Below are 10,617 nucleotides of genomic sequence, written 5' to 3' on the forward strand. Positions count from 1 at the left end.
TTTTTTTTTGCAGTTTTTGCACAGTCTTACTTTGTCTTCCCTGGTAGAATGCTCTGGCGTCATAGCTCACAGCAACCTCAGACTCCTGGGCTCAAGCGATTCTCTTGCCTCCGCCTCCAAGTACCTGAGACTACAGGCGCCAGCCTATTTTTAGAGGCCATCTCTCACTGGAGCTGGAGCTAGTCTTCAACTCCTGAGTTCAGGTGATCCGCCTGCCTGGGCCCCCCAGAGTGGTGAGATTACAAGCGTGAGCTCCCACTGGCGGCCCTGATCATCTCTTAAGACTGTTTTCTCCCCACCCAATACTTTACTACCAAGTATTCATAGAAGCAGTGGAGGAAAGTTCTAGATGTGTAACAAAGAGCTGTCTATCCCCACAGTGAAATCATTTTGGGGACATAAGTTTAAAGCTCACATGAATTTGCATTCTATTTCATAATATAACCAAATTCAAAAGTAAGTTTCTCAAGTATTGGACACTTATGGTACTGATGTATAAGTTGGTGCAACCACTTAGAAAAACTAACACTATCCACTGAAGTTGGAATAAATTCATACCCTATGACCCAGGTATTCCATTCCTATGTGTGTACGCAACAGAAATGCATATGTTTACTCTAAGACCTGTACTCAGATGTTCTCAGCAGCACTAGTTGCATAGTCAAAAACTGGAAACTCCATAACTGTAAATGGATCAATAAATTACAGGATATTCACTAAATGGAATTCTATTCAGAAATGAGAATAAATGATCCAGAATATACTACATGTATAATATAGATGAATCTTGGAGCAAAAGAAGCTAGTCACAAAATAGTATGTAGTATATGATTCCAAGAGATTGCCAGAAGCACAGAGGAGCAAACACTTTTCCATACTCTGGGACTTCTTGATTCACATGAATTCCAGCAGTGCAGAGTTAGTGTCTATTCTTTAGGCCCTGTGGCTGCAGGAAAAACTCAAAAATGGAAATTCGAGCTTTGATCTCTAGCAGGAGGAAGAACTGATAGAAAAGCTCCTGAGGAAGACTCATAAAGGTGAGGATCCTGAGAATAAGAATGAATTTAGAACACCTCTGGGGCCATGTGCCGTGGCTCATACCCAGAATCCTTGCACTTTAGGAAGCTGGGGCAGGAGGATTACTTGAGGCCAGGAATTCAAGACTGGCCTGGGCAACATAGAAAGATGCTATCTCTAAAAATAAAGAAAACACATCTGGGCACCCCCAGTACTGACCACATGTTCTTCAGGAGCGAAACCTATGAGAATGAGTACCCCAAGAGTGGGTCTAGATCTCCTCTGTCTCTGAACTATGTTCTGGACTGAAAACAGTTAGTACCTTGACCTTGATTCCCATTGAGAGACTAGTGAATGTTACAGTTCTGTGTATTCATGGCTCCTCTACTCCCCAGAACACAAAAAACTGGAAACTGAAGAAAAAGTATGATTTCATTTATATAAAATATAAAAATAAGCAAACCTAATCCGAGCTATTAAAAATCAGGATGGTAAGGCGGCACCTGTGGCTCAGTAGGGCGCCAGCCCCATATGCCGGAGGTAATAGGTTCGAACCCAGCCTCAGCCCAAAGCTGCAAGAAAAAAAAAGTCAGGCTGGTACACCGGGCACGGTGGCTCATGCCAGTAATCCTAGCACTCTAAGAGGCTGAGGTGGGCAGATCGCTTGAGCTCAGGATTTCAAGACCACCTGGACAAGAGCAAGACCCTGTCTCTAAAAATAGCCAGGCATTGTGGCAGTTCTCTGTAGTGCTAGCTACTTGGGAGGCTGAGGCAAGAGAATCACTTACACTCAAGAGTTTGAGGTTGCTTTGAGCTATGACACCATGGTACTCAACCCCAGGGTGACTGAACGAGACTCTTGTATTTAAAAAAAAAAAAATCAGGATGGTGGATTACTCTAATGCTTCTAGGATGCTGATAATATTCTGTTTCTTTTTTGTTTGTTTTTTTTTTATGGCAGTCTCTCACTTTGTAGCCCTGGATAAAGTGTCATAGCATCATAGTTCACAGCAATCTCAAACTCTTGGGCTTGAGCAATCCTCTTGCCTCAGCCTCCCCCATAGCTACAACTACAGGGGTGTGCCACTACACCCAGGTAGTTTTTCTATTTTTAGTAGAGACAAGGTTTAACTCTTTTTTTTTTTTTTTTTTTTTGAGACAGAGCCTCAAGCTGTCCCCCTGGGCAGAGTGCCGTGGCATTACAGCTCACAGCAACCTCCAACTCCTGGGCTCAAGCGAGTCTCCTGCCTCTGCCTCCCAAGTAGCTGGGACCACAGGCGCCCGCCACAACGCCCGGCTATTTTTTGGTTGCAGCCGTCATTGTTGTTTGGCAGGTCCGGGCTGGGGATTCGAACCCGCTACCTTAGGTGTACGTGGCTGGCGCCTTAGCCAGTTGAGCTATAGGCGCCGAGCCGAGACAAGGTTTAACTCTTGCTCAAGCTGGTCTGGAACTCTTGAGCTCAGGCTGTCTCCCACATTGGCCTCCCAAAGTGCTAGGACTACAAGGGCGAGCTACTCTCCTGGCCCCAATATTCTGTTTCTTCATCTAGATGATGGTTACTCAGATACGTTCCATTTGAAAATTTATTGAGCTGGGCTTGGTGCCCATAGCTCAGCGGTTAGGGCTCCAGGTTTGAGGCTGGTAGGTTTGAACCTGGTCTGGGCCTGCTAAAAATAATGACAAAGACAACAACAACAACAACAAAAGAAAATTTATTGAGCTGGACATTATGAGAGTCTATCTTTATGTATATTATGCTTCAATTTAAAAGTCTTCTTCCTGACATAGTTGGGGTTTTTTTGAGACTGAGTCTCACTATGTCGCCGTTGTGCTGTGCCATCAGAGATCACAGCAACCTCCAATTCTTGGGCTTAAACAGTTCTTTTGCCTCAGCCTCCCAAGTAGCTGGGACTACAGGTACCCGCCACAACGCCTGGCTATTTTTTGGTTGTAGTTGTTACAGCCGTGGTGTATCTGGCTGGTGCCCTATCCACTGAGACATAGTTTCTTTTATCTTTCCTGACATAGTTTATGTATGTAGAAGTATATGTATCTTTTGTTTGTTTGTTTTGAGACAGTCTCAGTTTGTTGCCCTAGGTAGAGTACCATGGAATAATAACTTACAGCAACCTCAAACTCCTGGGCTCAAGCAATTCACTTGCCTTAGCCTCCCAAGTAGCTGGGACTATAGGTATCTGCCACAATGCCTGCCTATTTTTTAGAAACAAGGTCTTGCTCTTGTTCAAGCTGGGCTTGAACTCCTGAGCTTAAGTAATCCATCTGCCTAAACCTCCCAGAGTCCTAACTTATAGGTGTGAACCACCACACCCAACAAATGCAGCCAGATCTTTAGAAATACAATTGACCATGGGTAGCGCCCATGGCTCAGTGAGTAGGGCCCCATATACTGAGGTGGAGGGTTCAAACCCGGTCCTGACCAAACTGCAACAAAAAAACAGCTGGGCGTTTTGGTGGGCGCCTGTAGTCCCAGCTACCTGGGAGGCTAAGGCAAGAGAATCACCTAAGCCCAAGAGCTGGAGGTTGCTGGGAGCTGCAATGCCCCAGCACTCTACCGAGGGGGACAAAGTAAGACTGTCTCTAAAAAAAAGAAATAAAAGGGTGGCACCTGTGGCTCAGTGAGTAGGGCGCCAGCCCCATATACCGAGGGTGGCAGGTTCAAACCTGGCCCTGGCCGAACTGCAACCAAAAAATAGCCAGGTGTTGTGTCAGGTGCCTGTAGTCCCAGCTACTCGGGAGGCTGAGGCAAGAGAATCGTTTAAGCCCAGGAGTTAGAGGTTGCTGTGAGCTGTGTGATGCCACGGGCACTCTACCAAGGGCGATAAAGTGAGACTGTCTCTACAAAAAAAAAAAATAGAAATACAATTGACCCTTTAACATGGGTTTGAACTAAACAGGTCCACTTATTTAATTGAAAAATATTTTTTTCAATAAATGTATTGGAAGATTTTTTTTGAGATTTGTGACAATTTGAAAAAACAAATGAACCAGCACAGTGCCTAAGGCTCAGCGGCTAGGGCACTGGCCACATACACTGGGGCTGGCAGTTTTGAACCCAGCCCTGTCCTGCCAAACAACAATGACAACTACAACAACAACAACAAGAACAACAACAAAATAGCCGGGCGTTGTGGTGGGCACCTGTAGTACTAGCTACTCAGGAGACTAAGGCAAGAGAATTGCTTAAGCCCAAGAGTTTGAGGTTCCTGTGAGTTGTGACTTAACAGCACTCTATTGAGGGCAACATAGACTCTGTTTCAAAAAAAAAAAAAAAGGCTCCGTACCTGTACCATAGTGGCTATGGCGCCAGCCACATACACGGAAGCAGGTGGGTTCAAACCCAGCCTGGACCAGCTAAAGCAACAATGACAACTACAACAAAAAATAGCTGGGTGTTGTGGCAGGCGCCTGTAGACCCAGCTATTTGGGAGGCTGAGACAAGAGAATTGCTTCAGCCCAAGAGTTTGAGGTTGCTGTGAGCTGTGATGCCACGGCACACTACCGAGGGTGACATAGTGAGACTGTCTCAAAAACAAAACAGCAGATCAATGTAGCCTAGAAATATTGAAAAAATTAAGGAAAAGATATGTCATGAATATGTAAAATATATATATAGACACTGGTCTATTTTATCATTGACTACCATAAAATATACTCAAATATATCATTAAAAGTTTTGTTTGTTTGTTTGTTTTGGCTTGGCACCTGTAGCTCAGGTGGCTAGGGCACCAGCCACATACACCAGAGCTGGCAAGCTCAAATCCAGCCCAGTCCAAAAAAATAGCTGGGTGTTGTGGCAGGCGCCTATAGTCACAGCTACTTGGGAAATGGAGGCAAGAGAATCGCTTGGGCCCAGGAGTTTGAGGTTGTTGTGAGTTGTGACACCACGGCACTCCACCCAGGGCGACAGCTTGAGACATTGTCTCAGAAAACAGAGACAGTCTTTTTTTTTAAGAGAGTTTTGTTTTTTAGAGATAATCTCACTTTATCATCCTCGGTAGAGTGCTATGGCGTCACAGCTCACAACAACCTCCAACTCCTGGGCTTAGGCGATTCTCTTACCTCAGCTTCCTGAATAGCTGAGACTACAGGTGTCGGCCACAATGCCTGGTGGGTTCAAACCCAGCTTGGGCCACCTAAAAATGATGACAACTGCAACAAAAAAGCCAGATGTTGTGGCAGCACCTGTGGTCCCAACTACTTGGGAGGCTGAAGCAAGAGAACCACTTAAGCTCAAGAGTTTGAGGTTGCTGTGAGCGGTGATACCAGAGCACTCTACCCAGGGCGACAGCTTGGGACTGTCTCGGGTGGAGGAGGAGGAGAGAAAAAAAAGGTGAGAACAACATTAAATGTCCATAAGTATTCAAGTTGATGAATAGATAAACAAAATGTGATATGTACATACAATGTTAATATTAAAAAATCATCAATAGGAATTAAATTCTGGTACATGCTACAACATGGTAAGTGATAAAAACTAGACACAAAAGGACAGATGCTATATGATTCTACTTATACGAAACATCCATAAGAGGCAAATTCATAGAGATAGGAAGTAGATTAAAGATTACTAGGGATGGCTGGGCGCCTGTGGCTCAAGCGGCTAAGGCGCCAGCCACATACACCTAAGGTGGCGGGTTCGAATCCAGCCCAGACCTGCCAAACAACAATGACGGCTGCAACCAAAAAATAGCCGGGCGTTGTGGCGGGCGCCTGTGGTCCCAGCTACTTGGGAGGCTGAGGCAGGAGACTCGCTTGAGCCCAGGAGTTGGAGGTTGCTGTGAGCTGTGAAGCCATGGCACTCTACCCAGGGGGACAGCTTGAGGCTCTGTCTCAAAAAAAAAGATTACTAGGGATGAGGAAAAGGTAGGTAGATCCTGCCAGGCACGAAGGCTCACTCCTATAATCCTATAGCACTTTGGGAGGCCAAGGCAGGAGACTCATTTGGCCAAAAATTCCCAAAATTCTTGGCCCAAGAATTTTGAGGTTGCAGTGAACTATGATGATGGTACTGCACTCTAGCCCAGATGACAGAGCAAGACCCTGTCTCAAAAAAAATTAAAAAAGTTAATATTTAGTGGGAACAGAGTTGCTTTTTGGAATATAGGCATTCCCTGGATTACTAACAAGATAGGTTCTGTGGTTCTGTAGGTCTGTTCTCAAGTTTTGTTTGTATGTTAAGTTAGAAAGGTACATTTACCTATTACCTGTAATAGCCTCCATTCATAAGTGTGAATTGTAAATAAGTCATATGTTTGTAACTCAGGGACTGCCTGTAATGAAAAAGTTGTGTAAATAGTGGTGACAGTTATACAACATGAATCTGCCTAATGCCACTAACTTGTTCACTTAAAAATGGTTAAATAGTAAAGTTTACATATAATTTATCACACACAAAAATCAGAGTATTGGCAACCTCCATTGTAATTTTTAAAAACCAACTTATTTCCAAAGCAAATTTCTTTACCACCACTCATAGAATTTATACGAACTATTCTGTGATCATATTTTATTTGCAAGAATGACTTGTGGGTTAGCAGCAGATAGGGCCAGGCCCACAAGATTTGTAAGTTGGGAACAGCTATTTATATAAGTAAGACTCCTGCTCATGTTGTGAACATCTTTTCTTTTAGACACTCCTGTCTTTTTCCCAGAGATATTGACATTAACTTTAACTTCTGTGTATCAGCATTTCCTCATCTTGCTTTCAATGATATTCTTTGAACTAGTAACTATGCTATATTGATTGTTAAAATTTAATTTTCACAGGAATATGCATTTTCCCAGTTTCTTGACTGATTATTCTTGGGATTTGGAAAAACATAAATGTCCCAAGAAATACTGGGAAAGAATTTCCACATGTACACAGTAGAAGACGCCTCTAGAGATACCAGGAAGACTAGAAGAATGCTACAGCAACAAAAAAAATTTTGTGGTTGGGCGTCACCACAACATGAACTGTATTAAAGGGTTGCAGCATTAGGAAGAACCACTGATGTAGGATATGAAAGGTAAGTTACAAGAGAGTTCAACAGGAAAATTAAGGTAATGGGAGGCCGAGGTGGGTGGATTGCCTGAGCTCAGGGGTTCAAGACCAGCCAAAGCAAGAATGAGACCCCATCTCAAAAAAATAGCCAGGCATTGTGGTAGGCGCCTGTAGTCCTAGCTACTTGGGAGGCTGAGGCAAGAGAATCACTTGAGCCCAAGAGTTTGAGGTTGCTGTGAGCTGTGACAACACAGCACTCTACCAAGGGTGACAAAGTGAGATACTGTCTCAAGAAAAATAAAAAGAAAATTAAGGTAAATAAAATAAAAGCTGAAGTATTGGTTTGTTAACTAGATTATTGGTCATCTTAAAGGCTTTGGAGTCAGACATAACTTGGAGTACTGGCTCTCAATATTACTGGTGCAATATGTGATCCTGGGCAAGTAATTTAACATCACTGGGCTTTAGTTTCCTCATCTGTTAAAGGGAGATAATACCTACTGTTGGGTCTGGAATTTGAGGCTGCCCTGCTTACAAGGTAATAGTCTGTTACTATTTCGTGGATTCAGGAGAAAACAAGATTCCTGGGTTAGAGACAAAAACTTTATTATTCATAGCACAACAAGCAGCATGAGCATGTAGGCACTGGTTCCTTTTGGGTCCTACAGGAGCAACATGGGAGGGGCCCCAGATGGAGAGGCACATAAGTTGTGATATAAGGTAAGAACAATTAGCTTGGGGAACTTGCTGTTTTACAGTAAATAGTTGGCAAGGTACTTTTTGTCCCAGATGAAGATATTACCTCTCTCTCAATGGTTGGTTGCTTCAGACACAAGCCTGAAAAATGGCCTGGGTAAAAAGTGGCTAGGGCTTTTTTAAATTTTCATTTATTTATTATTTTTTTAGAGAAAGTCTCACTTTATCGCCTTTGATAGAGTGCTGTGATGTCACAGCTCACAGCAATCTCCAACTCCTGGGGTTAGGCAATTCTCCTGCCTCAGCTTCCCGAGTGGCTGGGACTACAGGTGCCTGCCACAATGCCCAGCTATTTTTTTGTTGTAGTTTGGCCGGGGCCTGGTTCAAACCTGCCACCCTGGGTTTATGGGGCTGGTGCCCTACCCACTGAGCCACAGGCGCCACCCAGCTTTGCTTTTTTTTTTTTTTGTTAAGAGACAGGGTCTCACTCTGGCTCAGGTTGGTCTCCAAGCTCTGAGCTCAGCGCAATCCACTTGCCTCTGCCTCCCAGAGTGCTAGGATTACAGGCATGAGCCACCATGCCCAGCCTTAATTTAATTTTTTGCTATACTCACAGTTATAGTTTATTACAGTAAAAGGATCCAGATTAAAATCAGCAAAAGGAAAAAAGTACATGGGGCAAAATCCTGAAGAAACCAGGCACAAAATTTCAGATATCCACTCTCAGTGAAGTTGTACAGAGATGTGCTTAATCCTGTTCATAATGATTTGTGATGTGTGCCAACTATTTGCAACCAGGAACGTTTACCCAAGACTTAGTGTCCAAAGTTTTTATTGGGGGTCAGTGACATAGATTTGGAGTACCAATATGACTGACCTCAGCTACTTAGAACCCAGCCTCCCAGAGAGAAAACTGCTGTTAACCATAAACCACATTGTTAGAATAAACTTACCTGGGCCAACTGGTATGGCATGGCCCAAGACCTCCAGGATGCCAAAACACTAATAAAATAGAATATTCCAAGAATTAAGTAGTTATATCCCAGGAATATGCCATACCAGTCCTAAAGATGAGCTTTCTTTGGAATGTGTAGGATTTCAGGAATTTACACCTGCTGAGTTAACCTGTTCCCATTCCTACACCTGATCTCCATGAGTGCACTGTACCTGGGGAACCACAGTGATTTTTTTTTTTTTTTTTTTTTTTTTAGAGATGGGGTCTTGCTCTTTTGTCCAGGTTAGAGCCCAACTGTGTTGTAGTTCCCTGCAATCTCAAATTCCTGGGCTTGACCAATCCTCCTGCCTCAGCCTCCCAAGTAACTGGAACTATAGGCATGCACCACCACCCCCATATGTAATAATTTTTCTAGCTTTTGTAGAGATGGGGGCTCACTGTGTTGCTCAGGGTGGTCTCCTACTCTTGACCTCAAGGGGCCTCCCACCTTGGCCTCCCAAAGTGCTAGGATTACGGGTATGAGCCATTGTGCCCAGCCTACAGTGACATTTTGGATCTCCTAGAATTAGAATCAGTGTAGATCCAATGTCTAGTAATACTTGAAAATTCTAGTTTCTTCACCTTCTCCAATGCATGATACCTAGTCTCCAGTGCAACACACGCTGCAAGTACATCTGGAAAAGATTAGGCATATGCTTTTGCATATGTTTTTGCCCCATGGTATGGTCCTTTTACAGGGACACCAGGGCCATCCTTCATTCAGGGGGCTGTAAGTCTGTGAACAGGCTCATCTGGGAATTTGTTGAGGGCAAGGCTTTGCATTTTTGACATATTCAGCAAGATACCAGGGAGCATGAGACCCAAGGAAGTGTTACCTCCTAACACCTACTTTATGGGGTTCTTGTAAACATAAGATTGGAATATATATAAAGTGCTTAACACATTGTAAAAGCTCCATCAAGTTGCTACTAATAATACTGCAATAAGCTAAAGAGCAGAAATGGATACAGTGAACATAGGCTACTGCTTCAGGAAATTTAGCTAAAAATAGGAGATGGGGGCAGAGGGAAGGTTTTATTGTTTTAAAGACCTATCCTAGCATATTTACAGGCTGTAGTGTATTTGGGATAGGAGAAAGACTCTGAAACCAAAAAACTAAAAATGGAGAAACCAAGGGCTACCAAGTTTTATGAATTATAGTCCAGTCCCAAAGAAAGTTCTAAGGTAAGGAAATATTCAGGTTAGCCTGGTGATAAAGGTTAGGCAAAGAGCCAGTTATACTTTAGGGGTCTGAGCAGGATGTTCTCTTCAGTCTCTGCTAGGGTAGGGCAGGCCTCTGGACTATCCTGCCCTTCTCCATCAGAACAGTGTAAGTTTCTACTCAGTCAAGGACCTGGATTTACATTCTGTGAATAGTAATTCCACAAGGAACGTTAATCATTTATCAGACATTTTAATGAGACCCATTCTGGTATGATTTCTACCAGGGGGCAGCCCATCATTCAAGGAGAAACAGGTTACATTGCAAACTGGCTGAACAGGAACAAAACAGAGGTAATTACACAATGCTGTGCTCCTCAGCTGCTCCCATGCTCTGGGACTGAGATCAGGAGAGCTGTAGGAAAAAGCAACAGGGGGAGGAGAATGACCCACTCCAGCTGTTGGAACATGAGAAGTCACATTTGGAAATTCCAATTTACCAGGTGTGGCAGGTGCCTATACTCCCAGCTACTTGGGAGGCTGAGGCCAGAAAAATCACTTGAGGCTCAGCGCCTGTGGCTCAAGCGGCTAAGGCACCAGCCACGTACACCCAAGGTGGCGGGTTCGAATCCCCAGCCCGGGCCCGCCAAACAACGATGGCTGCAACCAAAAAATGGCCAGGCGTTGTGGCGGGTGCCTGTAGTCCCAGCTACTTGGGAGGCTGAGGCAGGAGACTCGCTTGAG

The sequence above is a fragment of the Otolemur garnettii genome, unplaced genomic scaffold, assembly GCF_000181295.1.
Source record: "Otolemur garnettii isolate 467f Iridium unplaced genomic scaffold, OtoGar3 scaffold00096, whole genome shotgun sequence".
NCBI classification, from domain to species: domain Eukaryota; kingdom Metazoa; phylum Chordata; class Mammalia; order Primates; family Galagidae; genus Otolemur; species Otolemur garnettii.